Source organism: Diabrotica virgifera, chromosome 4 (genome assembly GCF_917563875.1).
Source record: "Diabrotica virgifera virgifera chromosome 4, PGI_DIABVI_V3a".
NCBI lineage: Eukaryota > Metazoa > Arthropoda > Insecta > Coleoptera > Chrysomelidae > Diabrotica > Diabrotica virgifera.
The window spans coordinates 209,100,623-209,114,827 of NC_065446.1; positions in this window are offsets into that span (position 1 = coordinate 209,100,623).

The following is a 14,205-nucleotide window of genomic DNA, read 5'->3' on the forward strand; positions in this document are numbered from 1 at the left end:
ATCGACGCACATACGCATATGCTCCATCGGTTGACAATTTTTGAGCGAAAATAAAAGGATTTGCTTCGCGTACGGTTTACAGTGTGAACGAACGATAAATTTTCGATGGTCGAGCAGTTAAATTCGCCACGCAAATTTTTGCGACAAACAATAAGTTCAATATGCACGTCAAAATTTACCACTGAGAACGCGGCTTTATATGCAGCACATTTTGATTTCTGGATCGAAACGTTTAAAGCGAGTGTCATAAAGTTTTACTTTACATTAGAATAGATTTTTGCCATCACAATATCGTAAGTCTATTTTTTTTATTTTTATTTTCAAATTCTATTTAAAATTTTGGTGGACAAACGTTTTGGTTTTATGTGATTTTAGAAAATTACGGAACGTATCCCTACTTTTTCAATGCAAGTAAAGTATTTTTTAATGCGATTTTTTTATATGCGCTTTTCTGTAGAAGGTATCCACCGCATAAAATGAGACCTTACTGTATTATATAAAGCTTACTGTTGAATAGACTTAAAAACAACCTGCTAGTTTTCACAATCATAAACTTGTCATAATCACACGTTCCACAATTAAAATTACGTCTCATAATTAAAACATGCAATTTTCCAGTGTTCCCATGCATCAAAGTTTGTCCAACTAAACACCGTTAAAGCTATTAACACGTTGACGGACAGAACGTCTATAGACGTCTAATTTCCATTGATGTAATGTGACACAATGTCTGTAGACGACATTTTTAAAACAATGAATTGTGACAAAAAGTCGGTAGATTTTTTCACATTACATCTACAAAGGCATATGAAATGTGACACGAAAAATGTTAAAAATCATATTGTTTCCATTAACTATATGCGCTAAAAGAAATTGAGCAATTTCCCTATTCTACATACTTTGCAATATTCATATAGTGTCACATCACTTGCTTATACATTTGAAGCACTGTCCGTCAACGTGTTAACAAATTTTCAGCCTGCTAGTAATCAACTTTTGTTTGGTACACGGGATCCAGGCCTATAACTTACTGCTCGTGGTTAAAAATTAGTTATACTTATGGTAGGGGAGCCCAAGCGGGGATTTTTGCAGTTACTCGAGCGCGTCAGATTATTACATGGGGACAAACCTTGTACCCTGAAAATGTACCTCTACCATATTGGCTCTTGATGCAGGGGAGTTCGTTAAGGGGTTACTGAAAAAAAAAATCTATCCTTAGAAAAACTCGAAATCGTCAGATTAAGATAAGGTAAGAAAAGTACATATGAACATGCAAAACTCTATATTTCAAAAATCTGAAGATTTCAGAGGGGCGTAAGGAAATGGGTGAGTCCCAAAGTTTCACAAGAAAAAAGCGAATATTTAGCTTAATGAATGACAGATCGAAAAACTAAAAAATACGTGCTCAATATTTTTCAAAAATGTACCGAATGATATCAAACTCAACTTCCTCCCACAGCGAGGGGGGGAGGGTAAATTTCAAATTTTAAATACAAAACCCGTGATATCTCGCGAAATGAACATCAGATCGAAAAACTGAAAAATACACTTATTAAATATATTTGAAAAATCTATCGAATGCACCAAACACGACCCCGTTAGAGGGTGGGTTGGAGGGTTACTCTAAAATCTTAAATGGGAGCCCCCATTTTTTATTGCAGATTTGGATTCCTTACGTAAAAATAAGTAACTTTTATTCGAGACATTTTTTAGATTCATTGATAGATGGCGCTAAAATATAAAAAAACGATTGTTTTAAATGGAAAATTAAATTAAAAATGGCAAGTCCCCACTAAAATGGAAAACTTTACTTAACTTTCTTTGGTTTTAGGACCTACTTTTCACAACCCAATAGGTCCCCATAACGCTCGAGTGACTGCGCATTTAGCATACTTTGCTCTCCTAACCATTAGCTTATGAAAAACACGAAAATTTTGTTAAAAGTATAAAAAAAACGTAATAATTTTCACATATGATATGTCAATTAGACATCAATAAAAATGTCGTTTTATTACTATAATAACTCGATAAGCTGGCAAAGAAATTAACGAATAACGAACAATGTATACAAAAATGATAAAAGGAGTAAACAAATCTTAAGCGAAAATTAGTAGTAATATTTCAACTAAAGTCTTATTTAAAAGTTGTTTTTTTGTTTTCTCCCATATGTTACCCCATTATTATTTTCAAATAATTAATAAGACAAAATTTTATTATAAATGATACTTAAATTATCAATGTTATATTTCTTATTAATAAAATTTGATAAAGAAAGACTGAAAGTCTCTGACTGAATAGGTTGAGATGTGAGGAGCTGTGTGTCAAAGTTTGTCATTCAGAATTTCATCTGTATTTTGGAATTTATTCATTTCCATAAATCCTAATACAGACGGCTTATGGCCTTCAACTTAAATATGAAGAATTTAAAACTGTTCATTAGAAGAATGAGTATGATATATGGTTAAGTGCGTATGTAGAATATATTTTTCTACAGGGTGATTGATTAGTAGGGTAAAGCTCAATAGCTCCGCTATAGTAATAGACAGCAATAAAAGTTAATAACAAAAATTTTAGCCACCTTTGAGCTTCACATTACAAAATTAGTTAGAATGTTACAGGGTGTTCGATAACACTGTGGCAGACCAAACTTTTGTTTTTTTTTTAAATGGAACACCCTATATTTTATTTTAAACTCAAAATTCTGTTAACTTTTCCACCACAAGAATGTAAAGGTTTGTTATGTTATATAGGGTATTTACAAAGTTATAACCAATTTTATATGAAAATCGTAAAGAGTTCAACTCCCTGTATAAGTAAAAATAAGCAAAATAACAATGGTTTATTAATGCCATATTTTTTAACGTATTGTCGAAATTGTCAAGAATGGTCGATATTGCTAATTTTCTTTATATCAAATACAGGGTGAGTCTAAACGCAAGTACATTATTTTCTTAGTAATTTTAAATGGAACACCCTGTATTTTATATCACTACTGAAAAGTACCATTACCGTACTTTAATTTTTAGATAACATTCCCTATGTCTAAATTTATTAGTTTTCGAGATATTTTCATTTTTCAATGGACCAGTAGCGTGGCCACCCAAATCACCAGAATTTAATAAACTGGACTGATTTTTTTGGGGTTACGTTAATAATGAAGTTTATAAAATACCTCCAACAACAAGGGATGAGATGAAAAATAGAATACAAAGTGTATTTCGATGTGTTAATTTACAAATGCTCCGTAGAGTAATTAGCTCATTCAATGATCGTTTTTAGGCGTACATAAATGTGTTAGGAGATAATTTTGAACACCTTATGTAATTAAATATTAAAAATATTTTATTAAAAGTAGCTTCTAATTTTTTCAAACATGTTTTTTTGCAAAATGTATTACTGATAAATTAGGTTTTGTTCTTTATTTGTTACATTGTTACATTTACATACAAAGTAGTGTTTAATTGTCATCACAAAATATTGTACTTTATGTTTGTGTGTTTTCTTGTAAAATTTGTTACTAATTTTCTTTGTTTATTTGTTGCATTTACATAGAAAGATAGTTTTTAATTGTTTCAAAAATGTTGCATGTAGTGGTTGTGTTTTTGTTTGTAAAATGTGTTACTTATAAATTATTTTTATTTCTTTATTTGCTACAGTGTTACATTGATTACCGGATTGATAATCGGTAATCTTCAATTGTCAATTCAGTCATGGCTTACTTAAAATTTAGATAAATTTATACACCTAACATAATTTGCTCTGAGAAATGAAAATATCTTGAAAACTAATAAATTTGGGCATAGGGAATATTATATAAAAATTAAAGTACGTTAATGTTACTTTTCAATAATGATATAAAATACAGGGTGTTCTATTTAACATTACTGAGAAAATAATGTACTTGCGTTTTGACTCACCCTGTATTTGATATAAAAAAAATTAGCAATATCAATGATTCTTAAAAATTTTGACAATAAATAAAAAAATATGGCATTATTAAACCATTTCTGTTTTGCTTATTTTTATTTATACAGGGAGTTGAACTTGTTACGACTTTCATACAAAATTGGTTATAACTTTGTAAATACCCTGTATAAAATTTCAAACCTGTATATTTTTGTGATGGAAAAGCTAACAGGATTTCGAATATAAAATAAAATATAGGGTGTTCCATTTAAAATACATAAGTTAGGTCTGCCACTGTGTTATCGGACATCCTGTAAACATTCTAACTAATTTTGTAATGTGAAGCTCAAAGGTGGCTAAAATTTTTGTTATCAACTTTTATTGCTATCCATTACTATAGCGGAGTTATTGAGCTTTACCCTACTAATCAATCACCCTGTATAATTGAAAGACCATTTGTGTTCTGCTATAAGTACGTCTGTCAACGTTTTTGCCAGTCTGACCGATGTAAGTTGTTGAACAATCAACACATGTAAATTTGTATACACCACTCTGTAATTGTGTTTTCTTTTGGCTCTTATTGTTCCTAATGTATTTGACCGAGGTGCTTGTTCTGAAAGCTGATGTTATTCCTTTCCTTTTTATGTGTTTAGCTATTTTTGTTAATATCTTCCCTGTATACGATAGAGCAGGAGCCGCTGGGTTTTTCCTATGGTAGTGGGAAAACAAATTTTAGGGCTTTCTTATGCAGCTTTTGGTTTAAAATTTTGTTAATTATTTGTTAATTATTTGTTCGTTTTACCCATTGTGTACTGCTATTTGCTTAATGATGTTTAATTTACCTTGAACTATTCTAAAACTACAGTCACAATACTCTTGGCTTACATTATTTGTTCACTCAGTTACCTAGCGGTTGACCTTAAAGCCACATTTGCATAAAATAAATTTATTAAGAAACAAAAGTACGGACAAAAAGTTTAAAACTTATTTTTACTTGTTGTAAAAAGCGAGTCTTTTCCAACTAGAAATAATTTGTTGTGACTCATCGCTGTATTTAGCATAAATGTTTTAGAGCTAATGGCGTCCATAAACGAAACAACCTAAAAATCTCCATACAAGAGAAAAGAGTTAAGTGCCTTAATAGACGGGTCATAAAGTTTTTTAGCTCCCTTCGTCGACGTCCTCGTCGGCGTTGCACATCAACCAGCATCCCCGAAGTCGCGACAATCTCGCGGCATTGTTCCTTCTCATTGTGTTTTCGCAACTGTAATGCAATATACCTCCTGAAATTGTACACATAGTATTTTTCAGTGAAAATAAAACGAGACATGGCGCTCGCTTTTGAATCTACCATCATATTTGCTTTGTTGTCTGCCCGCCGGGGTACTCGTGAAAAATTCTCTAATAAACTCCATTTCTCTGGATATTTATATTTTCCTTTATGGCATGACGGCACACCGTTGTACAGGATTTATAACCACACTAAAAACAATATTGTATTAACTTCTTTGAGTTACGGACTTGAAGTGCCTCTTAATTTCGCCATAAAATATTAATTGTAAGGAACAAAATCGAGGAGCATAAAAAGTAAACGGCAGTAAATCAGCAAACTAATTGAAGTCAAACAAGGAAAGTTTTTAAAATAGAATAATAATTTAATAATAAAATCAAAGAAAATTACCAGATGATGTGCTTTCATCTATAGAGAGTGACTAAACAGAAGCTTAAAACTCTATGATTGGAAAAATAGCATTAAGGAAAGGGGAGGTAACTTTAATTGATGACTTTTCAAACAGCATAAATTCCCAATCAAATAGAGATTTAGAGAAGTATAACTTGGCATTATTTAGGTGAGTAAGACCAAATAAAATACCCTACAAATGCTCTTTCCTCAAATTTCTGTTCGACTATACATTTATTTTTGTTGGCTCGGGAAATTGTCTAAATTAAAAAATATATTCAGATTATAAATTGTAGAATGATACACCTTTAACTTAGTTAGAGTTACACTAGCAAACTGAGATATTGGAATAAATTCTTGTACATCGCAAAGCTTGAATTTTGCAAGACTTGGACTGTCACTACAACACTAAAATCCTTCGTATCTTGCTCTTGCTCTTTCTGGATAATTAGTTTTCCCGGAGATATTGTCCACAATTTATTTCCTTGCTTACTTTTTCTTCCTACTCGACACTCTTGTAGGTACAGCTGCGACCATTATTGAATAGTTTGCACCATTACATATCTAGTAGCCGATTGTTTTAATTTTTGCCTCATCTCAACGCAATTTTTACGATAAAGTGACATTAAGGCTATGGGTACATAATTCGCAAATATATTACGACTGTCCCTACTTTTTCTGTCTTTACACGGCAAATTACGTGTAGTAAAATTCTCACTGGTATGGAAACTGCAGATGTAAACATTAGGTTGACAGTGATATTGTCATTAGAAAGGTAGAGATGGCTATTTCGGTTTCGTTCAGTTTTTGAATGTTCTTGGATAACCTTTACTTGTATAAATGATAGGATTATTTTTTCACTAATTATGTATTAAGTGGTTACCATTATTTATATACTATACAAATAGTAGAAAAAGAAAAAAAGTTGTAAAGTTATTTTAATAATGTCCTGTTACCATGGAAAGCTTAGATAAGGTTTGAACATCTGAAGAACTGCGTTGTATAAATAAATTTAGTATTACTCAATTAATTTATAAAGACTTTATTTATTTCTTTATTTGCGCAAATTAAAATATGGGACGTTGTTTCAAGAAATGTGTTACTGAAATTCGAAGAAATAGACGGTTAGCTCAATTGAAGTAAGTAATTTGTTACATAAATCAAAATTACTTTTATATTTTTCAAATTAATTTTAAATTTATAGTGAAAATATGATCAGTAGTAATCGCACAAGAGCTCTGAAATTATTGAATTTTTCCCGAGTGACACTTTGACAGTTTTAATTTCACGAGCCGAAGGCGAGTGAAATTATGTCAAAGTGTCACGAGAGCAAAAATTCTATATTAATTTCAGAGGTCGAGTGCAATTTGTTGCGATTATTTCATGAATAAAACTGTTCAAAACCAAAATTTTATTGTAATTTATTTATGTAAGTATCATTAAACACACAGTTTTATAAATATTTGACGATTGAAAGTCATCACTTTTATAATTTTTTAAACATTAATTGTCATTAATGTCACTGAATGTATTTTTTCGTAGCAACGAAGGGCATCTGACGTAATATACTTAAAGACGGGAGATTATCAAAAATTATCGATTTAATTCAGATTTCTGTAGCTTTCTATTGGTCAGAATCTCCTATGAATGAAATAATCTATAAAATCTATCGGTAAACCAATAATTTTCGCATTAAATTTTATTCTCGTTTAAAGGAGTAAACTATATGTTGGATTGTTGGAAGTTTTTGCCGATTGTAGATATGTTTGTGGTTATATCAAATGATCACATCAAATGATTTATTACTATGATCACTACTAGTCCATTCTTTCACGGTTTTTGCTATAAATTTTAAAGAACCACTTGGATTGACATGAAATTTGGCATTCGTATAGCTCACATGTCAAAGAAAAAAAGTGATATTTTGCCGATGTGTGCTTTTGCCCTGGGGGTGACTTTCGCCCCCTCTTGTGGGTGAAACAATATATGTCCAAAGTAAGTCCGAAAATGGGTAAACTGTCTAATTTTAAGTAACTTTTGATCTATAGAGCTTGTTCGCTAAGTCAACACTTTTCGAGTTATTTTCAAGTGAATATGTTCATTTTTCAACAGAATAACCACATTTTTAGACGGTTTTTCGCAAATAAATCAGAAAGTAAGTATTTTATCGAAAAAAACGTTCTTAGCAAAAATATAGCCTATAAAAAAGTAAAAAAAAATGGTGTACACGTTAGCTCTCTGGATCTCATAGAACCAGAGTTATAGCCAATGAGAAATAGATTTATATTCACCAAATTTCAAATAGAATATTTCGACGTGAAGTATTCAAAAAATTAAGCACTTTTTGAGGAAAACCTATTATAACTTTTTTAAAGCCTTTAAAAAAAGCTTTATTTCTGTTTTTACAAAAAGTTTTTAGCATTAAATTTAAGCAAGTTACGCTCAAAATAAAGTTAGTCCCTTTTGTTTTTGCAAAAAAAAATCGGGAAGGCCACCCCATAATTAATCGTTACCGCTCCACAAATTATTTTACTTATGTTGTGTTTATATGATCTAAGTTTCATCGATTCAAAGTGCTTATTTTTGAAAAAATTTGATTTCAAAGTAAAATTTTTAAAAATTTAAATTTTGAAAAATACGCTTGTTTTCAAAATAACTTAAAAATTGTTAGAGATACCAAAAATCTCGAAACACACAAAAACTCAGATTTGCTTTTCTGAATATCATGTATTGTTTTGTTTTCTGTTAGACAAAAATTGATTAAGATTTGGTGTTTCTAAATTTGAATACATTCGTGATCAGTGACTCGTTCCCCTTTTAACTACAGCCTTTTTAATAATAAGGACTTTGAACCGATGAAACTTACAGATTGTATAAAAAATATATATACGAGTCCAGAAACTTGTGAAGTCGTAACGATTAAGTTCATTTAAGATACTAATTAGGGGGTGATTTTCTTGATTTTTTACCAAAACCAAAAGGGACTAACTTTATTTTGAGCGTAACTTGTTTAATTTTGATGCTAGAAATTTTTTTTATAAAACAAAAATGAAGCTTCTTTTAAACACTTTAAATAAGTTGTAATGAGTTTTTTCCCGAAATGTGCTTCATTTTTGGTTATTTCACGTTAAAGTATTCCATTTGGAATGTGACGAATATGAACCTATTTTTCATTAGCTATAACTCTGCTTCTACGAGGTGTAGATACGTGATATATACACCATTTTTTTAAATTTCTTACAGGCTATATTTTTGCTAAAAATGTTTTTTTGACAAAATACTTACTATTTGAGTTATTTGAGAGAAACCTTCTAAAAGCGTGGTTATCTTGTTGGAAAAATGAACATATTCACTGCCAAATAACTCGAAAAGTATTGACTTAGTGAAAAAACTCTATAGAACAAAAGTTACTTAAAATTAGTCAGTTTATATATTTCTGGACTTAGTTTGGACGAATATTTTTTCACCCCCAAGAGGGGGTGAAAACCACCCCCGGGGCAAAAGCACATATCGGCACAATATCACTTTTTTTCTTTGACTTGTTAGCTATGTGTATGCCAAATTTCATGTCAATCCAAGCGGTTCTTTAAAATTTAGAGGTTTTGCAATATTTTACCGTTAAAGAACAATACAAAGCGTAACGCCAGCCGTGTCTGCATTACACCAATCGTGATGGAATTAGTTTTCCATGTGCTTGTGATTTGTGAATTCACATTTTTTACGTACCAAATTATTAGAATTGTACATGAGTAAAAATGAGTGACTCAGATCCGAAGCGACAAAAGAGTTACGCGAGGATAAAAATGAACAATTGTTATTTGTTAATCTTCTTCACAATTATTAAATTTTATTTGATAAAAGAATGACCTTAAAAATTAAGAACCTTCTTCTTAGTTTGTATATTTTTCTATGACACACATTCATAAATGCTGCCATATTGTAAATTGTAACAAAAAAATACCTACGCCGAAGACGTCCACCCACCAACTTCACTTAAACTGAAGCAAAATACTACTAAACAAGCACACACTTCAAAAGCGTAGTACATTCTTCTATGTAGGCTGGTAAATAGTAGCAAATACTACGGAGAAAAGCAAGTGCTTTTTAAGTGTAATGAAATCTTCAAAAATGTAGTACTTACTTGAAGCATTAGCACTTACTACATTTTATGCCACCATGGGCACTTTACTTGTATCTTGGGCTAAGCTCTTATCTATTTACGGTTATCGGAACAAACTCTTATAAAATAATACTTTTATTTGAGCTTTAATGACTTGAAATACTTGGATTTTCCATAAATAATATATACTGTTATATTTCTATTTGATATGAAAATTAAAATTTGATAATTATAAACAAAATTCAATTTAATATAAAATATTTTCAATTTTCTCAACCACGGGCATATAAATTTAGAACAACCTGTATACAACAAATTGTTATATTTAATTTTAAGAAGTGATTAGAAAAAGCTTACGGAACTCGGGACAATGCGCTTAGAAAAAACAAAGTGAATGGCGCGTACCATTATCGTTGTTCGCGGAAGGTTCGATCATTAGCCTATGCTAAATAAAACTCAAGTGAAATCGATAATAGGTCATTATCGTTGTTCGCGGAAGGTTCGATCATTAGCCGATGCTAAATAAGACTTAGTGGAAATAGAGAATAGGTCATTAAATTTTGTAAATAGTAGAAAGTAATTTTAGAATGGGAATTAACTATTTTCTTTGAAATCCATTAAGCATATTTAGAAAGATTAAAAATTGGTTTTGAGGAAGACTGCGAATGAGAGTTGGTGGTGGAAGGTTGATTTGTGAATCTGAAAGGGATATTTAGAAAGTAGGGGAATGAATGACGAATAGAGATCAGAATGTTTTTGAGCTGTCGAGAAGTGAAGTCCAGTAGTAGACGGTAGTGTACGGAGAGTGAGAAAGCCGGTGTAGTTCCGTGAGTGTGGAGTATCTATCGTGGAACGAGAGGTAGGCCAGGTTGAGAGTAAAAGAACCTCCTTGAGCCAAGAGTGTCCCGGTAGCTGATTGCAGTTTCAAAAAAGGTAGAATACAGCATCACGACAGAAGCAGGTACGAGAGCTATACGAGCTAGTTTTCAAAGGAAAACATTACTGAAAGCCAGGACGAGGTTTTGATCGCAGCCAAGGATAGCAGGAAACGGGTCTTGTGTGAAGACATTCTCAGTTCACCAGAAAAAGGTCAGTCTCATTTGTTTGGACATGAATGTATGGGTTTTTCGTATTAAATACCACATTATAAATTGAAGAACATAATAAATAATATCAGAAAAGCTTCATCAAACTTAAATAGAATTGTTGCTAATAAATCCTAATAGTTAAATGTTAATAAAAACTTTCAATTGGAAACCAAAAGGAAATAAGATTCCCATTTGTAAATGTTATGTTTAAGAATAATAAGTTCTAGCAAATATTAAGCAGTGATTGCCATTTAAATAAAATAAACAATATTTTGATTATAATTGTAACCCATATGTGTGTATTATTTTACTCTTTTCTTTCCTATCCCGATTAGGAACCATGGAGAAATACTTAGAAGCCACGAGAGTAAGTAATTAATTTTATAATTCGCCCTGAGATTGAAAACATATTGATATGTGATCTGGTAAATTAATTAGATTATTATTAATGCATTGATTAAGTTAAATGACATATAAGAATATTATCTCATATCAATAATAAAGATCACAACAATACTTAAACAATAAATAACTTTTTATTAGTTGTACGCCTTAAATCAATTATTATTTTTCAAATACACTATCAATACTATTTAATAAACAACTCTGATTGATTTTATTATCATCGTAAAAGCGTTAAAAAGCAGTAGCAGAATGAAATGCTATATCAGAATAGCGGGTCGGACACATATCTACTTGTCACTGTCTTTAGTCTTGTCATAACAATATATTCGAATGAGTGTGTTGTATGACAAAGATAGCGAATGTTCGATTTCCACGGACATGGTGTCCATTTTTCTCGAATCCTGAAAAAACTAATAAATATTTTTAAAAAATTTAAACACAAAATGAAAGACTAAATTATTATCGAGGGCCGAAATTCCCTTAGAATATATAAGAAATTTCTTTCGAACGAGATATTTGAAATTAAAAATCACACTACATTTTCTCTTAGTTTTTCGCCCCTGTAACTTATTAAAATAAACATTATATAAGTTCTCAGTGGACTTTCGGCCCTCACTAATAACGTGATATTTCATTCTGCGTTTAAATTTTTCGAAAATCCTTATTAGTTTTCTTAGAATTCGAAAAAAATAAATCCCCATTTGAATAGCATTGCAGCCGAAAATACGTACCCATCCTCTTAATTACCAGTAATGGACCCAGAATATATTGATTAGGTGTAAACTATTCAGTGACCGCAGCTGTACATCACATTTTACAAAATTGTTTTCTTGGGGAAAACTTAAATATTCAAGTCCCACGAAAAAATCTTATAAAGGATCACCGGACAAAAAAGACATGTTCCTTTTTTCTTCAGTTAGCTGTGTAGTCACTGTTAATATCCGTTACAATAATTCACCTATGTACTAAATAAGAAATAGAAATCCGAATCAGCTCCTTTTCAGTGAACTTTGTGGAATATTTTACTATAATCTGTTCTGTACATGCATGTCCCTGCGATAAGTACATTTTTTATACATTTCAGTTGTTTTAACCGAAAATTAAGTTACCTTCTCCCTCTCTCCAATGGTGCTCGAGCCCAAGTCGAGCTTTGTCCTCCCCTAGCATCCGATCCCACTCATCCCTTTCCTCGACTGCCCTTATCCAGTTATCTACCCTTCAATATACCTTTAGCATTGGTTCTTAATTCGTCTATCCACTTCTTCTGTGATCCTTGAATATTCGGTTGAATAATCGAATATGGTTCGAGTAATAGTTCTACTAGGTGTTCTGTTATTATCCATTCTTATGAGGTGATCCGCCCAGCACAATCTTTGTATTTTTGCATTATTTGCTATAGAGATTTCTTTATAATATTATTATAACTAGTCAAACTTTATTTCCACATACCATTGTCTTATGGCGCGTCCGCATTGGTAAATTTTTCGTGCGTATTGAACTAATGGTTCCTCGCAAGAATTTGCGTCGCAAATTTTTACCAGTGAGGACGCGGTGCTCAAATCATTTGATCTTCGCTCGAAAACGATAACCGATGGAGCGTGTTCGTTGTGTGCATCGAAAATTCTTGCGTACCATTTATGCGACGAAAACGTCCACACTAGCGCAATTTACTTCGAGCACGAAAATATTTGCGAGGAACAGCTGGCACAAACGAAAAATTTACGAATGCGAATGCGGCATTAGATGAGTCTCAATAGCCTTATTTTAAAAGTATTAACCCGGGAGCAGTCGCGCTCACTTCTTTAACGTAAGTAGTCACGCGCAGGGCTGCCGAGAGCGATGAGCGGGCCCCGGTAAGAAGTGAAGATCGGGCCCCCGACAAAAAGTGAAGGGTGAAAAAAATTATTTAAATTTTTTAGAAATAAAATTCAATCAAAATCAATAATAAATAAAACGAAAAATTTCATATATAAATATTATCAAATTTTGATTATATTGATAATAGTGAAAATATTTATATTTTTTCTGATTGGCAAAGATATCTGTAATTTTCGAAAACTCACATGATTTTACCGAATCATTCTCAATGCACAAAGCTGATTAACCGATCCTGTTTTATTATATTTATACATATCTCATAGCATTTTTTATATGAGAAAGACAACTGAAGGATCTTGCCGCTTCTGCGGCTGTAATATTCAAAATATTCTTGACGCAATAACGACGTTAGGAAATAATGATTCCAATTTGATATGTTTAATTTTACTAAGTCAATATATTGGAGAAAGTTAAGATTCACCAATATTATCCTTATATATCGCTTCCAAATGAAAAATTTCATCTATTAATTCTTCACTGATTGTCTTCTTTATAAAACTTGTGCAATGTATAAATTTTTTTCTTAATATTGTCGTCATCTCGATCTTGGAATGTCCATCAAATGTTAAATAGCGAATGATTTTCATTTTCCGCATTAAATCTTCTGGTTAAATTGCTTATTACGCAATCTATATTCTATGGCCATATTAAATATTTCACAGAGAAATATTGCGTTGGGTTCAAAATTATTAGTCACGTCATTACTAAGCCCAGGTAAATTATCCAAAAATCTCGCAGGATTCTTGCGCCGTTTTTCTTTATTTGATGTAAATTCTGGATTTATAGATTTATTCCATAATTGCTGGAAACTAATTTAGATTCTTTAACAATGGAAGACCACGATTTTCTGATGTCTGGAAGTCTTCTAGAAGGCCTGATAATTGTTAATCTCCATATCCATAGTTATCTGTTAGCTCTGTAGTATTTCATCCCTGTGATTTTTTGATGTTATCATTTTAAACTAAATCGTTGACATTAGTACATATTAGTAGTATACATGCAAATTTGTTAATGTATTTTTTTATTTGGTTTAAATTTGTTTTAAATTCCACTGTTATATTTAAATTTATAACGTCTTCAGGTAATTTCTTGGTTTAATGCTTTCAACACTAGCAGACTTAACGAGT